This window comes from Canis aureus, chromosome 2 (genome assembly GCF_053574225.1).
Source record: "Canis aureus isolate CA01 chromosome 2, VMU_Caureus_v.1.0, whole genome shotgun sequence".
NCBI lineage: Eukaryota > Metazoa > Chordata > Mammalia > Carnivora > Canidae > Canis > Canis aureus.
In genome coordinates, this window is record NC_135612.1 from 17,611,646 (window position 1) to 17,632,013 (window position 20,368).

A 20,368-nucleotide genomic window follows, 5' to 3' on the forward strand; every position below is an offset into this window, starting at 1 on the left:
AGTTATCCTTTGGGATAGTTTAACTTCAGAGTGATCATTCATTGATAATAATACATCATTAACTTCTTAGTTTAATTAACATTTATTGAAGCCCTCAATATCCAATCAATATTGCCCTAGACTCCAGAAATAATGGAGTAATCATCCAAAGGAGAAGAAAAATGAGATGTTGATTAAAATGTATCTGTAAAAATAAGAATTCATCTCAAATCTGGGTTATTTCTGATGTAATAAATTTATAGCACACTGAATTATTTCTGAAAATCATGGCCTTCTCAGTTAACCCCAGATAACTGGCCCACCATCCTTTCCCTGGAGGTATTTACAGGAAGCACCAGAAATACTTGCTTTTTCCAAATGCTTTGGTTTACTAAGGAGGTCCAGATAGACTATCATAAGCTGGTCTCATGATGGACTGGACCCATAACTACAGCAGCCAATCAACTGTTGGCTGAGAACCACATACTCAAAATACTTTGTGATTGAAGCACAGAGAGCCATGACATACAGACAAAAAAAAAAAAAAAAGAAAAGAGAAGTAAACACACCTAACTACATGTCATATAAGTTCTTGAGTTGTTAGTTGACAAATACAAAGAGTGTAAAGCAATAGAAACTAGCATACTCTTGGTGAAACACACATTCTATTTCCTAATGCTATGAGCCCTCTGTTATAATCTACATGAGCTCCCATTGATTTTTATGTCAAATTTATAAAACCTAGCTTACATGTTAATAGAATATGTGGTTGGTTCACCAAGGCAAGTGCTATTTATGCATCCTGGTATACTCAGAATGTAGCACAATATACTGAATCACAAAGCATGACAAAATGAATGCTGTTTTTAAAAACACGATTTAAGAACACTTAGCAAACATATAAAGTTATTTTGGTGATGCTGAGCAATATAATTTCTCTAAGCTATTTAGTTATAGGAAGATGAGCATTTGCTAAAACAAACCTTGTTCACTAATGTATATGAAAGTGGGACATATAAGTCACACTCCAATTTGTCAAGGAAATTTTGTAGAAAAAATGTAAGTGCTATTCTCTACTTACTCATTGAAAGTCACGCTAAAGCATTTTTTTCCATAAAACTACCAAAGGAACAGTAAAGTGTAAATTTTCTTCTATCAGTAAACTATCCTGGAGTTCAGTCTTGTATATACAATATTAATGATTTAGACTCAAAGAATTTTTGAGTATTTGGTGAATGAGTGTATTATAATCTATAACATATATTCTTCCAAAATCTATATGGAAAGAGAAGCCTATCATTGTATACCTAACTTCATTTTTACACAGTTTATTCTTTTCCTATCAAAATTTTAAAATGAGATTGTCCATCATACTTTAACAATGTAATTGACAGAAAGTAATAACAGATAATGGGTGTGTATATGAAGAGACAGCAAGAGAGAAAAGGAGAGGTGATTATACATTCACTGTAATTTCAAATGGAAAAAGAAATGGGAAACTCCACAATGCAATATTCCCATTCTACATTCAAACTGTGCCAAATTCCACCACTTTTTCTTTACAAAATTTCTAAAATCCATCTGTTTTATGATGAAATATACATTTTTATCCCAGTTTAGATCATATCAACTACTTTATTTCTTACATCATGGACTCCTCCATGCAAGGTATGATAAACATGTGTCTGGTCAAGGCAAAATTATAAAAACAGTAAAACCGACACTTCTACTTCTCTCTTTACCTTTGTCCGCCCAACTGGTGTCTACATCTACTCTCTTGACTGTGGATGTATTCAGGCTTATGGCCTCCTAGAAAGCCCACTTGCTTCCCTTCTAGGCCCACTTCTCTGTTTCTGTTTGTGGTTATATCGTTCTCTGCATAGTCTTCTCATTAAACCCACTAATCAGATCTCAATTTAGAATTTACTCAAGTTTTATACATAAACCACAGTGAAATGTTAATAACGGGAAGGATGTAATCAGTTTCTAGAAGTATTTATATTTTAAATGTTGACTATTTATCAATAAACACAGTATTAATTTAGCATTGACTTGGCACTGGCTGCTTAGCATTGGCTGAGTCAGACACAAAAGATACATAACAGATTGTCCCTGTTCTTGAGGAGTTTAACACTGTTTGATTTGGGGAGATACTGCTAATATGAAACATTTTAAGCTAAATTGCCAATCTCTGACTTCGATATAATTGGAATTCTCAGCTGGAAGCATTCAGGATGGGATGAAGTACATAGAAAAGTCTTCAGGAAGAAACCGAGCCATTAACAGAACCTTAAGAAATATCCTGGTTTTAAATCAAGGCAAAGCCAATGATTGAGGTCATTTCTGAAGCTGGAAAAAGCATGAAAAAAGGGACAAAAGTGGGAAACAAAATAGTCTGAGCAAGAGACACTTTGGAAGCTGGGTTAATTGAATAGGATATCTCCTAGCCTGCCAGTAAAAAAGTAAACTCAGGTAGGTTGGGCTTGATGTTACCTTTCCATTATTTCTTTCCTTTCTGATGACTTTAAGGAGGAATCCTTTTCCTTACCTTGTCCAACTTCAAGAGGCTGAACAAATTATTTTGATGCCCCCCAAAAGTTGTCCATTTACTAATCCCTGGAACCTATGCAGAAGTGAGTGTACATGGCAAAGGGACTTGGCAGAAGTGAATAAATTAAAGACTCTGATATGGGGAGATTATCCTGGATTAGCCAGGTATGCCAAATCTAACCAAATGGGTCCTTCAAATCAGTGAAACTTACCCAGCTATGGTCAGAATGAACTATGAATACAGAACAGTCAGATAAACAAAATATTGATCCCTTTAAGACGGAGGAAGGGGGCCATGAGCCAAGGAATGTGGGTAGCCTCTTGAACCTGGAAAGACAAAGAAACAGACTATTCCTTACAGCATCCAAAAAGGAACACAGCCCATTCTAACACGCTGATTGTACGCAGTGAGACCTATGTCAGACTTCAGACCTACATGATTGAAAGACAATAAATTTGTCTTAAACCAAAGAAACTGGACACCTAAATGTTGAAGTAAAAATCATCATACTCTATTCAAATTCCTATTATATTTAACAATATCTACCCACTCAGTGCTAGGAGCTAAGTAAGGACCCAATAAATGATTGCATATTTATTTTTAATGATTCTGAATTGTGACTCTTCTGAAGTCTTTCAAATATTTATGGTAAAAAAAAAAAGTCATAAGTGGAATATGTAACACTGTCACAAAATACACCAGCCGAGCTTATAAGAACAAAAGTTTCTAAAACTTTTTTCACAAGGAAATCTCTCAATAAGTCACTCCTCAAATTAACAATATATAATACAGTATTTGCTATTTTTATTACAAAAAAAAAAGTGAGACACAAAGAAATTAAGTTAGTTACTCAAAGTGAGTCGCAAAACAAAATCAGAACTTAGGTCCCTCTGGCTTTTCATTACTGCACCAGTCAAGTATATTTGATTTCTTAAAATTTGATAGTATTCTTCTACCTGACTATATAGTACAGAAACTCTTTGCCTGTCTAGTTCATTTTACTTCCAAGCTGTGCAAACAAGAGAGATAGGAAAGCGAATAGTGGTCAACCACAGTGTTTTCCAAGTTGGAGGATTTATATAGATATAAGTGCATAAGAAAATCCACACGGGCCAAGTCATCTTTGCCTTTTGTTACAAATGAATGTATTTGTACGATAATTCATACTATACAATAATAAATGCTTTATTAGATGTCTAGTTCAGTGTTGTCTTTAGAAAGCCTCCGGGACCCCCACAGAGCTACCCCACTCAAATCTCCTTTCCAGGGAGTATCTGCCACAGAGGTGCTGTCACCCAACAACCTCTGCTGTGGCCCCTTTGCAGTCCACCTTGGTATCTACTATGAGATACACTTTCTGCAGGCAGCTCTAGCCAATAATGGCAGAGCTGATAAATTCCAGGACCTGGGTAATCCCTGCCCTGGAGCTCCTCCTTAGGCTGGCTGTGACTTTGTCAGGGCAGGCACTGCTCTCAGACTCTCTCCATCCAGTTTTCCTCTCAGCCTCCCTCCTATCACAGGTGTAGGACCTACATCATAGTCTTAATTCTTTCCTTTCCCCTTTGCCTTTTTCTCTTTAACTTCAATGCATATTCCCTCCAAAACAACTTTTGTGTTTGTAACTCAGTGTGCACCTGACTCCAGTTGCCCCAGAACTAATACTAATGATTACAAGGCCTTTGAGGAGTCCATTTCCCTTCCAAGATGAACTAAGACACTCTTTTAAATATAAAGCTACTATGTCTCTGCACAAATCAATTACTGATGACCAGGATCCTTTCGGCTCAGCAGGTGGCCACCTGGGATACACAGTCAATGTTGTTCCACCACAATATCACTTCTACCTTCTATCACTGCTTCCAATGCTGGTGGCAACAAGGCTGAAAACTTACCTATAAATACTTCCAGTCTCTTTGCCAGAAAAGCTGGTATGTTCTGTTGTGTCATCCATACCTGTAAAGAACAACCTGTCCCTTTATTTCCATCTGCTGTGTGTGACAAAATCAAGCCTGTGTTTCCTCACTCAGCGTATTTCCAGCCTTTGCTTGTATTAACATGGCTTGTCCTCCTTTCAATTTATTAACTCACTAATGAATTATGAGCCACCAGAGGAAGTATCATATTTAATGCAGCATTTGAGACTATTTCAAAACTATGATTTCTCCTTTAAAATATTTCTAATGCTATTGAGAGAAATAATCATGCAAATAAGCATGTGGTTGTGTTTTACCTGAACCATTTCCTAGTTCTATTATAAACCTTTGTTTTTCCTTTGCTTTTCAACATGGCATATGTGCTTTTTTTTATACTCTGGTAAAGCAACTTGACAGTTGGTAGCTGTCTGGCTGTTTATTCAACATATGTACCACTTAATGCACAGGTCTCAGTGATACAGTCCCCAAAGTCGGTCCAACTGGGATAAAAGTCAACAAATAGAGCATTGCAAGGAGAACATTTACTTGGGGAGAGTTAAATATTTGAAAGGTGTTTAACAGTTAAGATTTAAGCCTAACGTCCTAAGAATTTACAGGGTCAGCATCTCCCCCAGCACTGCACATTCTCCTGATTTCACATAGGAACTCCATATGTTAGGAAATCACCTTTTTAATTAGATCTCTGTAGCCTCGTTCTAAGTTACCACTGTCACAAGTCTTGGATAAAATCCTATTCTCAAGAAACCTTTCAGTAAACAGTTAGCTGTAGGTTCTTACAAGAAGATATGGAGACAGATTCTCCCAGATTGCAAGTGATTTTAAATTAGCTGCTCTGGAAAGTGGTGGGTGTGGTGTTATTTCAACATCCTTATATGTTACCTGAGCCTTTTCCCTAGAGAAAACAAAATGTGCTCAGTTGTTTGCATGTCTGCAAGTGGAATTGGTTAGGGAGTTCTGTGGCCTATTCCAGTCTGTCTGGACTAGCAGACAAGATAAAACACAGAAATCTCCAATCAGTTTGGCCATTAGGACGGCTGAGGTGTGAATCCATCTGACAAGTAAAGTTTCCTGAAAATACAGAAACAGTCTTCAAGAAGAGAGAAGAAAGTTTGTGGAAAAGTTATATATAAGAAGCTATTTTATACCAGATACCAACCTCCCAAAAACCCCAAAGGGAAGGCAGTACTAATATTTTTCACTATTTTGGTGAAAGAAACTAGTGAGGCTGAGCAGCAAAGTGACTTTCCCAAGGAGACAAAGATCAATAACAGCACAGCCCAGCTTCAAGTGCCATTATGGATGAAACCAAAGTCCTATTCTTAACCAGAACCATACACTGTTTACGAGCAATCTAATTATAATGATGCCTTGAAACTTATAGCAATTGCAGGGCAACTCAATCTCACATGAAGTTCTTTTGGCCCTGGAGTTAACCTACGCTAAATGGAGTTAGCCTCAATTACAGAGATAAACTAAGTTCTGAAGTCATCAATTCTCAGATTTAGTGTATCATACAAAAATGTTACCATCTTTTTCAAGTTCCCATGGTCCCTGCCTCCTGGCCCATAGTGCTGCCACTGAGGCCCAACCAATCATTCACTCTGTGAGTGTCGAGCTCTCCCTCCTTGGCAGCTGCCACAAGGCAGATGAGCTGCATGCCTAGAGTTTTCATCCTTCCCCTCTACCTTTAGATTTGAATGGAATAGCTCATCTCAGTACATGGAACCTGGAATGTCTCCCATTCAAAGTGGTTGGCCTGCAAAGGAACCATCTGACACAACATGGTAATGACAGAAAGTTAACTCTCTATGGTGGAAACATTGACCAATGGAAAAAATACGGGCCAAGCAAATAAATGTCCTCATGTTCCCCACATGACCTAACATGGATCATTCTGTGCAGCACATCTGGGCATACACTCTGTGAAGAAAAAATACACCTGCCTAGGAGCATCATGGCTTGTTGTGAAGCTGTAGTCAGATATAGAAATACAGCATTTCATTTATCTTCCACATCTTTTCCTTGCCTCATTGCTTTTATTCCTAACCCTCTTGTCTTAGGTTAGCACATATGAAATAACACACAAGCACTTAGTCCTCACCTCAGCCTCCATTTTCTGAGGAAACTTACAAGCAAAGTCACTTAGTGAAGGCAAGGATTACTACATGGAATTGTCAAAAAATGTAGATATCCTCATGCTGGCTTTCTCTACCTTAGACATGAAAACTTTTCTAGGTCATAATTTAATTTCAGATGCTATTTTATTTCATGTCAATCTTGTATTTAAGAAAGATTCTGTGGAATAACTCAAGATGCCCAAGTAGCAAGTTTCTGTTTTCTTCTTCTATGCTAAAAAAAAAAAATACAATTGTGTTATAGTCGGTGATATGTTTACAGCCAGGTAATGAACCATGATTGGTCTAACTCAGTTATGACAACAACATTCCCAAATTTCCAAGCTTCCACTGAAGCAAGATATGCCACTTGCCCAACTCTGGATGAGATGAGTCTGGAAAAGCTTTGTTTCAATAATAAAAAAGGATAGATGCAGCTGGCTTGATGTCTGATTCTTCCTCAACCTTCTTTCTAGAATGTAGCTATGATGATACACATGATGCCTGGAGGTACAATACCATTTGTCCACTAGCTTCAACAGCCATCTATCCCCGTATAGTGACAAGTAAGAAGAAGACTCAACATATCCAAGACAATGGAGCAGACAGAGAAAAGAGTTAGCCTGGACTTTTTGCAACATGGAGAAAAAAAAAAAAAAAAAACTTTGTTTAAGCCATTATATAGTTAGATTTTAAGCTACTTAGCCAAATGAATTATTAACTGATAAACATTCTTAGTTTTGCATATCATATTGATAGTCTCTTAAAATCCATGATTTCCCATGTGGAACTTATCTAACAAGGGCAATGACTTAATCTTATCAGAGTAGGGAAACGGAAGAAAGAGAAAGGAAAGAAGGAAGGAAGGAAGGAAGGAAGGAAGGAAGGAAGGAAGGAAGGAAGGAAGGAAAGAAAATAGAATAAAAGCCAAATGTGCAGTAAGTTGATATACTGCATACCCTACATATTCTAAACAGAATAAGCATAGGAAACAGACTATTTTTCCTATATTGGAAATGTAGTTTGACATCTAAGAAAAAGTTAAATATATCCCCCCTAGTATCACAGTGAAGTGGTTAGGTCAGTATTTAAATACAAGAGTTCCAAGGTGCCAAAATGTGTATATTTAGCATTATAAAGTTTTCTTTCCAAAATATATATTTACATGGAAAACTGATGACATTTTTAACAAAAAATGTATATAAATTGTTATAATGACTTCAAATGGTTTTTGGAAGCACTGGTTTTATTTCTGTATTCTTTCTCAGTCCTTGATTTTTCAATTTATATTATAAACCTCCAACAATAAAAAATAAATGTACATTTATTTCAATAGGGAGGCTTCCCCCCCTCTCCCCAAGAATGCCTATTAATGTCTTAGCAAACACCAGTATTCCAAGAAACAAAGACTAGGAAAGCTGTGTCAGCATAAGTACAGGTATTTACTCAACATTTTGTGACGTACTGAAGTATATCACTTACTACAATCATTTATGCACTCACACACACACATAAATATTTCTACATATCTAGATATATCTATATTTTTTTCAAAAATCTTTAGGTTTAATACTAAGAAGAGGTCAGATGTCTTTTCTTTTAATGCTCTATGTAGTTCAGTTTATCACTCGGTTCCTTATTGTTCTTATTAGAAATTTCCAAGAAGAAAACAAATGTAAGAAGAATTTTCTAACATGTTCAAGTTTACATCATGGGTTTATAGTTGAACTAAGACTGCAATTTCTGCCTCCAGTTTATTCTTACAGTCACTGGACAATCCTTCTGTAATATTCAAGCTACTTTCTGGGGTCTGGAAGATGAAGAGGGAGAAAAGAAAGTAGATAATATTTAATTTCAAAGTACAATTCCTTCTAATTGTTCCATTCAGTTAAGAAAGGAAACAAAAATATTGTAATGTAAAACTACCACTTGGAAGAAATCGCATCTATTTAAGACTAATTAAAAATTAATCTAATTAAACTAATTAAAAATTGAAATCAGCATTTCAATCAACATAGATTTATTTTGTTTATTTTCAGTTTTGCAAGTTTAGAACAACTGTCATATGGTCATAGTGGTGATGGAGTTCTTATTTTAATTATGAGTTTTGCTTCTGCAGAAAGAAAAATGTAGACTTATCATGCTTTAATAGATAATAAAAGGAGAAGAGTTCAAACTCTAGATAGTACAATGACTTTCCCAAAAACAGATCTTTTCCTTTTAAGCACCAGATCAATAAGTGACCCTTTTGATCACAGAACAAACTAAAACCTCCTCTATATTTTGCTTGTTACTTTCATTTTTTTCCCCCAAGAAAAGATGAAGCCACTTAAGTAGCAGACCACAAAAGCACTGTGACACTTTCATCTTAGTTAGGAGTTCAAAAAGTAAATAAAACTTTTTGAAACTTATACTTAAGAACAAAGCTAGCACCCAGTAGCTCAATATGCCTTTGGGGTTAGGAGTTTATTCAGAGCATCAAGAATCAGTATTTCCATCTAGACATACAAGTGATCTAAATAGCATTCATAGGACTTTAAAAGCCTTTTTGAAATAAAAAGTAGAGCAAACTACAAAAGTATAAATTCTAAGTTTTTCTACATCATTCCCACTTTGTAGAGCATTTGGTCAGGATGGGGACTGCCAGGACATCACATATCAATCGGATATGAAAGACTACGCTGGTCCACGTGGCCAAGACCCAGGAACAGACTAATGAGAACCAAGCTGCGTGCCTCTCCTCTTCAGTTCGCCCTATGTCAATCGGCCCAGGAATCCATCGGGTGGGGACGCTGCATGGGTATTTGCTATCACTGCCAGATTCTGATCTTTCCATAGTATATCGAAATATGGACTAGTAGAAAGGAGCATAAGTGCTGGAAAGCAAAGGGGAACAAGACAAGTATATATGGGAAGGAATGGTGCACACACTGGCAGCCTGCCTGGGTATTTGGTGCAAACTGAATGCTAGGGGAGAAAAGCTTATCTCTTTGCAAAGTCGACATTTCTGTTCCTTTTTACAGGTAATTTGGAGCATTTAGCAGATAATAGGGATTAAGAAGGTCCAACTGCGAGTTTTGTAATATCAAGAAATAATACTTTTAAATGTATTTTAAATACAAGAGGGAAGTACAAAATCTCTCCCTACCTCCGTCCTTGAGCGTATAGACAAAATAAGGAAGCATCCACTCAACGGCTTATTTGGTTCATTTCTGTATTTTTTAATATGAAAAGCTACTGAGAATAAGTCAAGAGCTCCACATTTTGATTACCGGTTATTTATTTCCTCTTGGCCCTAAGCAGATTTGATACCTGTTTTGTTCTCACCATCACAGTTAAACTCACCCATACAACTGAGTACTGAAATCTAGTTAGAAAGAAACAAACAAAAAAGAAAACTTAGATATTTATATGGAAAACGTGCCCTGAAGAAAAAGCCACTATAATGTCAGAACTAAAAAATGGCAGTTTTGTATTTGAGCATTCCTTACTGAAAATGTTAATTGCAAAATGTGCCAACTAAGATTTGCTCTGTCATTTACCAGCACAAGATCTCATTTGCTCCTTTGTCTTGCTATACGCCCCTACTGCAGTCTGAATGAGTGATGCTCTTGAATCACTGCTCTTTCCAAATTCTTTTTCCTCTGCTTCCCTTACTTTACTAGTTCTCGGGTTTCTGTCTCTATTGTTCCCGTTGTCTGGTACTCCTTCTGGAATTGTAGCTTTATAAAATGCTGTAGTGATGGGTTGCAGGATTTTTTCCCTCCACTTGTATACTGCCAAGGGACTCTTTGAAGACCTTACTTTTACCATCAAGAACTAGGGAGGCAGACCTGGTGGCCTTAAGGGATTCAATTAGAGTTCACCAAGTCAGAATCTCCAAGCTCTCAAAGACCTAATTTAAATACAAGTTCACTCACTTTTTCAACTATTTCTTAGGCCCTTATTAAAATTTCAGGTTATTAAAGGGAACATCCTGCGTTTTGCAATACCCAGAAAATAAACCTGGGTTATGCAGACTCTCAAACATCCTCTAGGTGCAAATGCAAAATTCTGCCAATCGCTAAGGAAATAATAATGAATTAGCATATAAATTATTGAAACAACCATTGTGGAAATTTTGTTGATCATGATCAATTATATTTACACGGACAAGACCTATTTTAATGGAGACAGTTAAACACGGGTAGTAGATGAGTTAGAGAAAATATGTAATTAAATGCTTTTGCGGTCAGTTGTCCTATTATTGCCTTATATAAAAATGGTAATTATTATGACTACTCTTTAGGTAGTGTGATATCCCTTTTGTTAAGCTGTCATCCAGAATCCTTGTTAAAAGCTCAAGACAAATTACATCGATTTACAAAAATGTTCTGGTCAATCAAACTTCTGTTACACATGGGTATGATAAGAAAGTCACATAGAACATGATTTCTGATTGGCCACATTGAGATTTTATGAGGGAAAAAAAGTGCTGGTCTTTTCTTGCCCTTTCCTTTCTGCATTAAGAACTGTGTCTCAATTAGACCTTCTAGGCAGAGATTGACTTAAAACACGAATTGACCATACTATGGTGTCAAAATTAAATAACTAACTGCATTAAAATCTATGGAGCTTTGGCATGAAGAGCAGAGAGCCACAATGGAAAGTGCCACTAAGCCAGTTGTCACAGAAGTAGAAGAAATGGGCAAAAAGAAAGCAAACAGGTTGCTTTGACACCATTTAACTGCCAGTCTCCATATAAAAACAGAAGAAATTCATAGGGGCCAGGGAGATGGAAAGAAAATGAAAGCTTTGCCACCTTTCTTTGATTTGGGGTGCAATTTACAAAACATATCTTGCTTTTAAAAAAAAATGCCCTAGAAAGATTTCTTTTTGGTGAAATAAATAATTGTGAAAATTCTGTCACAGTCATTGTTTTCAATATTTCTCAGCTCATATCCCTGTAGTATTTTCATATACTTAGCATATTAGCTTTCTCAAAGTTAACCTTCACTATGGCTTTAATAAGTGGATTGAAGAGCTGGGTCTTTTCACAGAGCTAACTGGTGAGATATAGAAAGAATTTAGGTCGTCTGTACACTTTAGATTTTTTATTATTTATATACTTTTAAGTAGGAATAAAATCTTAGGTACTTTTCCATATATTTTATTCATTCAAATATGAAATATTTTATGCCATTTACACTATAAGTCAAGTTATATTTTAATCCTGATTATTTTCTGGCATCACTGCACAGAAAAATAGTGAAGTTATCATCTTACAAAAGCACACTAATTCTCAGCTACAACATTACAAGACTAGTTTATTGGTATAAATTCACATGAACTTCCCAAGATGAGATATTTTTCATAATTTAAAATTTTAAAGTTATGGTTTATAATGATCACCCTGGAGCAGAAAAGGAAAATCTGTTTCTTCAGTAGATGTGTTAAAAATTCTTTCCATTTGCTTTCCACCAAAAGATCATGCTTAAGTACTTTCATTTAATATAAAATATTTTTCAGGTTTGCCTTGTTATTTAACGAAATTCAAAATCAGTTTGCAAAGGCAATCGCCCCATTCGCCCAACCCTCTAAAAAAACTTGTCATTTCATGACAAACATAGATTTCCTGAGAGATGGAAAACATTCACTGTGAAAATTGCTATATTTATCCTTGAGACATATTTGGTAAAATTCACTAATTTGCCCAGTGCATAATTTCAGTATGTTCATGGAAAAACAAACTGTCTTACCAATGACTTTAAAACAGAATCCCTCTGCTCTCAGAATTCAATGGAAGCAAGTGCTATGTAAATACTAATGATTGAATGTGATCTTCCCAGGCAGTGGGAAGGAAAATGCTCATTTCGATCACACACACTTAGGCGTGCACACACGCACTTGTGTGTGTGTGATTTTTTTCAGGAAAGACCTTTATAAGATTGTCATAAAAAATCAAAAAGGCAATTTACAAGTAAACATTTAAGTCAGCAAGATGGAGACAACCAAGTATGAGGATTACTTTTCTAAATCACATATGTCAGATGCTATTTGTCCCCAAATGGTCTCTGAAGATTCTAGTTATACTTAATTTGTGTTAATATGATGCTGCAAAATTTACCTTAATAATGTGTGAAAAGTCAACAGAAGTCAATCTTTGATTCCTTCTGATGTCCCTTTTAGCTGTGCATAAGCTGGTTGATGAAGGGGAAATGAATTTCCCAAATTTGAAGGTGAATATACACTATCAGCTTGGGATGTGCTCCCAGTTTCCTGTCCTGGAAGATTCAGCTCCTCAAATTCATGTCTAGATCTCCTTTGGTGTATTATAATTTAAAAGAAATTAGACATTATATTTGATTTAAAATAAACATACAGATTTTTTGTTTGATTTTTTACTGTTCATGTATGAATAGGTACGGTATATTTTTCTAAATTATTGTGTAATCGATTTCACAAAGAATTATTAACATTTTGAGCATCATATGAGGAATCAAAATAGACCTCTAATCTACCATTTCTCCATGCCAATTCTAATTCTTATTTTCTTCATTTTAATTCTAGGTTATTGCATTACCTACTTACAAAAAGGCCCTTGCTTGTAGGTGAAAAGACAGGAATTCACAAAAATAGCCAGAAATAGCCACTCAGTCCTCAAGCCTCTTGCATCCTCTTGCATCCTCAAAGACATATGAACTTATACATTCATTTTTTAAAGTCTTGCTTTAACACTTAATGATAGATTCAAATTGATTACACTAAGACCATCTCTGTTTTCACCTGATAATATAGCAGACAAAACACTTGAACTAAAGCTAAAACAATTGCCAATTCAGCAATTTCCTTAGTTTACTTGTGCTAGCTTTATTAGTATTGCCTTCAATATTAAGTTCCTCTATAGGATTCTTTTAATTCATCAGTAATCTTTGGAGAGTGGAGTTAGATAAAACCAGAAAAAATAATATTTTTGGATACCCACAAACTACAATATGTAGTAAGACACAGAAAGCAAGTAAGCAACTGAGTGTACCATTAGATACTGTGGAGAATCCTCCTTGCCCTTAGAATACCTCACATACAGTATGTAATTTGTGACTCCCTGATGTTTTGTCCAAGAATAGGTGCCAGAGTTGGTCTTTACATAAAATATGAAAAATTTTTGAGTTTTTAGGCAAACCAGATGCTATTAAAGTTATATCTTCTTCTAGCCTTCCAACATACTGCATTGCGTACTCATCTGGGGTTTATACACACCACTACCACACCTACCTACCCCTCTGCCACAGAATGGAGCCAGTAACTATGTAATACTACCAAACTGATATTCATAAAACTGTACTAAAGAGGTGTCAGTTCTCTCCAGTATTTACATTATGATTCGTCTTAGATTTCCTCTACAAGCCCATTTTATTCTAACATTCAGTTTTAATATCGTCTGCCCTCAGTCCCCATCACTCAATGCTGATACTGCCTCTCTGATCCCCTTCTCTACCACACAAAGGTTTTTTTCTAAAACTGTCTTCTTTTTTCCTATGCTCCTGATCAAGTTCTGCTTTTTGAAGCTTTCTGCAATTATTTAAGTCCACACTGCTTATTCAGCTTATTAAATTATATTGCTCATAGTACCATATAAATTATTCATTCATCTGAAAAACACGGTCTTTGGTTTTCTTCTGCCCCTTCCCCAAATTATTTTCTTGTCTTTAGTTTTTGTTTCCTATTTGCAAAAGACACTTTAATGCTTGCCTATAAGATAAAGTAAAAGAATCTTTAATGTGTTGTTTTGGTAGGTATATGGCTAAATTTGGGGTAACAAAACCCAACATAAGAGTGACTAAACTAAATTAAACTAATTTCTTCCTAATTTAACAGTCTGAGGAAGACAGTTTAGGATTGTAATGGCAGCAGTGCTTCCAGCGACATCAAGGAATCTGGGATCCTTCTACATTGCTGCTTTGTTACATGTTAGACTACACCTTTGCTTCTATGATCCAAGCTGGCTCACAATCCCAAACATATTCTTTTAAAAAAAAGTAGAATATAGGAAAAATAGAAGGGAGAAGAGCCTCTCCAATGAAGGACACCTCATTTCCTTAGACCACATTGTTCTAAATTTAATCAAAGCCACACCTAGTAGTAAGGAGACCAGAAAATAGAGTGTTTATTTCAGGTATTTGTATGCCCAGCTACAAATCAGGTATTTTGTTACCAAAAGAGAAGTAACTGGATATAAGTAGACCCAAATTCTGTTATACAAGGACTACAGTGATCTCTGCCATTATTAACTCTATGCCTATCTGCCTAGTATTTTCATTATTTTTACTTCCCCTACTTTAGAAATAATAAATTTTTTCAGCTCCTCAATCTCCTCCTTTTTCCTGAATCATACTATCTTTATGTCGTCAGGTGGCTAACATCTATTCATTCTTCACCCCTCACCTTAAGATCACCTCCTCAGGGAGTCCTGCATCAAATTGAGTCTTATTATAAAGTCTAATAGCACTCTGACTCCTTTGATACATTCATTGTACTTCTGTTTGCATGTTTAATGCTATTTTTTATTGAGCAGTTCAATCCATAAAAACAGGTCAGTGTGACAGAAGTTCAAAGTACCTTGAGAAAAGATTTATCATAGAAAGTGAGAAAAGACTTCAATTTGAAAGTTCATTTTGGAAGCTGAATTTTGATCTGTGTAGGCAGAGATAATGGGAAAAGAACTACAGAGTACAACTCATTTATTGGATGATCAGGATGTCACTGAAACAACCAAGTTTTTTTTTGGGGGGGGTTGTTTTTTTTTGTCACTATTGGTTTTGTAAGTTCACTCTATGGATCTATTTATCACTGTCCCTGGGATAAAATCTCAGACAGGTCCCCTATATTTTTCAGTCACTCATCGATAATTGAAATGCGCAGTTCATTCAAATAACCTCATAACTTCCGGCTAGGCCAACCTACTTTGATAACTTTACTATCCAATTTAAACTATTTTCAGGGCCTTGGAAACCTAGATTAGAGAAGAGAAATCAGGAATAAAAAACTTATTTTTATATAGATGGTAGCATGATACTGTGGCACTGATACCCTCTGGATAATTGTTGAGTCATTGCTATTTTCTCGTTCATTAGGCAATTTTGTAGATTCCACAGAAATGCTCCTGCCTGAACTCTCCAACCATAGTTCCCAGAGTGCTGGTGCTGCCTGGCCACTTACAATTCCCTCATCCTCCTGTGTCTGTATTGAGATAGTCATCTACTTCTATGCAAACCCATTGAGTGAAATTTCTTATTAAGACAACATAAGACCGAAAACCTTTTTTGGGTTTCATATCTGGCCCCCAAGAAACAGGCATTTTTCCCTTTAAACTCTTAAACTGAAGCTCCTACAAACATAATTACTTCTATTAACTCAGCAGGAAGAGGCAGCTTTAGACAAATCCTCTTTCTTTTTACATATGAGAGAGAAATTAGTCGTGAGATTCTTAAAATGCCAAAGAAAAGATATTAAACTCTCTGGGCTGTCCTTGTGAAGATCTTTTCACTTGACCTGAGGTAAGAGAGTGGGAATAACTGTCTTCATATCCTCCATAAAAGGGATTGGGAATCCAAAGCACACTTAAAATTTCTCTTCAAAGAAATCCCTCCTCATCTCAATTTTCTTCTGCTTAGATGCTAATCAATAGCTTAAATGTGGCTGATGGGAGACTCCTCCTCGAATGAGCATTACTGTCTCTTAGCTAAGCTGCAGAGATAAACACCTCACTTTAGAATTAAGGAATATATGATTCCTCTCTTAGTTATAGCCTTTATGGCCTCAAACTAAAAAAAGAGACACTCATATAACATCATATTTTAGGCGGAAAAAACAAGGCTAATTTGGGAATATCTGGTCACCCTCTATTTGGAGATAACCCAATAACCATATTGATAGATTCATAGTAAGATTCATTCATACAAACAAATATAAAATTGAGAGAAAAAGCTGAAAAGGGTTTCTTGAAGATCATGCTTAAGAGTTGAAATTTGGACCAATATCCTAGCCCTGGCCCCCAGCCTCCAGGCCCCAGCTGGACAGCCACCTTTGACTCAGTGCCTACAGATGCCCTGACCGGCCCCCAAGACTCTGGGGAGAAGGAGCCGAGCTCTGGGCTCTTTGCCCCACAGGGGTCCCTCAGCATACCCCGGGACCTCCCTGCCTTGAGCCTGGCCGGCCCTATGGCCTGCACCACCCTGCAGCTCAGGTCTCAGGACCCTGTGTCCCCCTCAGCACCTCAGGAAGCCACAGATGGCAGCAAAATAGCAGAGCCTTCGGCCCCCCTGCCAGTCCTTGGTCAGCATCGGGGACCTCCAGGCCACACTCAGAGGGACATGCTCCACCCCCAGCTCCTTGGACAGTGCAACCAGAGACCCTGCTACGTCTGTTCCAGTCTCCGGGGCCTGCCAGCACCCCCAGACCACAGAGGGGGAGAAGAGCCCAGAGCCCTCAGGGCTCCCTCATAGCCAGAGTGCCCAGGCCCTTGAGCCACCTCCAATGCCCAATGGCTCTGCCCCCAGAGGGCCAGTGTCCCTGGGTTCCCAGTAACTGCCCGGTCCCAGTGATGGCGGCTAAATCCTCTCTACTCCACATGGACCCTGCCCAAGTGGGGGCAGGGTGGGGCCCATGGTGGCCCTGTTGCCCCATCACCCTGTCCCCACCCTCTCTGCCCCCACATTCTCTCCTTTAGACTCCCAGTAGCCCGGTGCCAGGGAGACAGGCCCCTACCCACCCCCATTTGCACTGAGAAAAGAAATTATGGAGTTTTGTCTCCTAGAATAAAGAAACAGAGTTGAGTAGAGAGAAAGAAGAGAGAGAGAGAGAGACCTATATTATATATTATATACAGAGAGAGAGTGGGTGGATGGAGAGCCAGGAGCAGGCCCGGCCAGGCAGGGCAGCTGGTGGGACCTGCTTCCCATCCCAGTGGAGTGGGGGGTCGGGGGCTGTGTAGGGTCCTGGGGCCGTTGCCCACTCTCCCCTCCCACCATGCCCCCATCCTCCAGTGCAGATGTCCACACCCACACTTGGTCAGGTCCACCTCGGGGGAGGGCCCGAGTGGGGGCCGTGCCTTTGCCCAAACCCTTGCCCTGGACTTTGACCCAGGCTGGGAGATCAAGGACCCACCTGGCTCTGCTGGCTCTGTGGGAGCTGGCAGTCCCTGTCCAGGGGGTTTCTCCGGTGACATTCCCATGGGGCCCTGATGCACTCACTGAGAGCCCCATCTTGCACCTCCCATGGACCCCAGGGGTGGAGAGTTGGCGGGGGTCTGGCTGGGGTCCCCTTCCTATGCCCAAGGGTCTGGGGTCCAGCCCAGCTGCCAAGTGACCTTGTCCCAGCTCCCTCTCCCCAGGCTGGCGTGAGTGTGCATGTGTTCGTGCTGAGCTTCTATTTCATATTGCAAATATAAATAAAGAGAGCTTAAAATCCTAAAAAAAAATAAATAAAAAATAAATAAAAAAAAAACTACTATAGAACTACCATAGAATTTTACTGTGAGATTATTTTTAAAAACACATTACATTCCCCATCACACTTTTGTAATCACTTCAAACCTTGAGAATGATAAAAATCTGCTGTAGGGACATTTCTATTAGTGACTGTATTATAATGTGATAGAGTTGGATAGTCCCACTGGATTTACATAACTCTGCATTTGGTTCAAAAATTATAGAATTTCAGAGTAAAGAAATCATGATGTACAATCTTTATTAATAATACAATGAAAACAATTTTATATGAAATTCCTATGCCACATAAAAATAAGAATACTGCTAATAAGGGTAGCATAGTATATTCTAACATAATTTTTCAACTGAAGTCACGTAATCTAGCTGAAGGGAAAGTGCCAAGTAGAAAAAAAGCCACAAAATCAATTAGATAGGTCAATATGAGTGCTTCCTTATGAACATGCTTTTGAAGGAATATCCTTATCATTCTATTCTAAGTCTTTATAAAGCAGAAAGGGAGTTGGGAAGTCATATGACTTGATTCTACAAGAACCAGTTAGTAAATCTGAATAATACTGGCATAGATATGATAATCAAATCCAGATCTATTAATGACACTGCCATGAGAAGCATATAAATATAAAAATAAAAGGACAAGAATAGAGCCCTGGGGGACCACACATTTTACAGTAACTGTTTCTGATGAGCTGCTACCCAATATAGTATGCTGTGTCTGCTGACAAAGATAATTACATTTCAAACCAATTTAATGCTGTCTCGGAATTCCAACTCACGTTTCTGAAAGTTCTAACAATATATCACTGTCTACTGTGTCAAAGGTGAGTGATAGATCTGGCTTTGAGTGTAGGCATCTATTCTTTCTCAGAAACTTTCACATATCACTGAAGATAAACAGGTAGTCCCTGGTAACTTATTGGGCACCCCAAAATCCATGTTGGAATTTTATCAAATATTAATCATAAATAATTGAAAATATCAAACATGTCTCTATTCTATTTTTTTCTATAAGAGATAAGAACTGGAAAATCTATACCAGAGTCCAGTAGGCACATGGTTGATAATCCTCAAATGTTTGTTGAATGAATATATGCATACATGTTTATTCAATAATCAGTGAACTAGAGAAGCAAAAAGCCTGTGAACTATAGTGTGCTAATAGGTTATAGAATTCTCATTTCTACTAAAAATTATATTCTGTACATAATTCCTTAATACATGTGTGAGCAGGGCCATATAAGTCCTTAAAATAAGACAAAAAGCAAGAAAATAAAAATAAATATATAATGAAAAATCCCAAAGCATGCAGAGAATTTCTTTTGTGTTTCTCCAAGACTTGTTTTGAATTAACACTTTTAAGAATTAAAAATAGGAAGATTTTATACCTGTAGTGGGTATAAACCAAAGGCCATAAGTTCAGATGTGTGAGTAAAAATTGTTTTCATTATTTTCTTTCAATCAGTGATTTATATTCTCCAATCCCACTGAAGTGTGGGAAAGTTAGCTCTATTCATACCACTTGCTTCCCTCCAAGATGGTGGGAATACCTACACTCATCAGTCAACACCAATGACCACAACAACATGCTCTCAGTCCTCAAAGTCCCTTCAGTTTTGCCATTTTTGCTGTTTAAGTGCCCTTCTCAGCGCCTAGTATCCAGTCTGCAGGGAGCTACCACAAAAATCTGCTCATGTTCATTTATATACCAATTTCTTCTCTTCCAAAGTCCTTGGAAGTATCTTTCTCTTGAAAGGCATCTCCCCCTTTTTTCTCTTTTCAAACCCTCCAGGACACCAAATTTATTCTCAATGACTGGATTCTAGTCAAGATAAGCCAGGAAGGAAAATACATTAGTTAAGAAGTTGAGATTCTATCATAAAGTAATCAATAATATAAAGACTGAAATAGGGCAGCCTGGGTGGCTCAGCGGTTTAGCGCCACCTTCAGCCCAGAGTGTGATCCTGGAGACCCAGGATCAAGTCTCACATCAGACTCCCTGCATGAAGCCTGCTTCTCCCTCTGCCTGTGTCTCTGCCTCTCTCTCTCTCTCTCTCTCTGTCTGTCTCTCATGAATAAATAAATAAAATCTTTTTTTTAAAAAAAAGACTGAAATAATTCAATTCAAAAGATCCTTTACTAACAGAAGAGCTCTACTATCTTCATCCCAGGCACCTCTGGTTTGGGGATCAAGGTAGTTGTTCAAAGTGCTTATCTCCTGGCCAATGGGAAGGAGAAAGGGACTTAGGGGGAACATGTGCATACTTCTTTATAGGGGCAAAGGAATAAGGACTGGTTTCACAGGTG

General features: G+C 37.5%; 1 long non-coding RNA gene across 15 annotated transcripts in view; it reads right to left on the minus strand.

Moving 5' to 3' along the window:
* The window catches only part of LOC144293771 (uncharacterized), a 583,355-nt gene that overhangs the window by 163,199 nt on the left and 399,788 nt on the right, over positions 1-20,368 (minus strand). The window contains exon 12 of one of the 15 annotated variants that reach the window (XR_013361079.1): positions 2,742-2,856. The exons of the other annotated variants lie outside the window; for them this stretch is intronic. This is a non-coding gene — a long non-coding RNA (uncharacterized LOC144293771). The remainder of the gene's footprint in view (positions 1-2,741; positions 2,857-20,368) is intronic. 15 annotated transcript variants of the gene reach the window in all.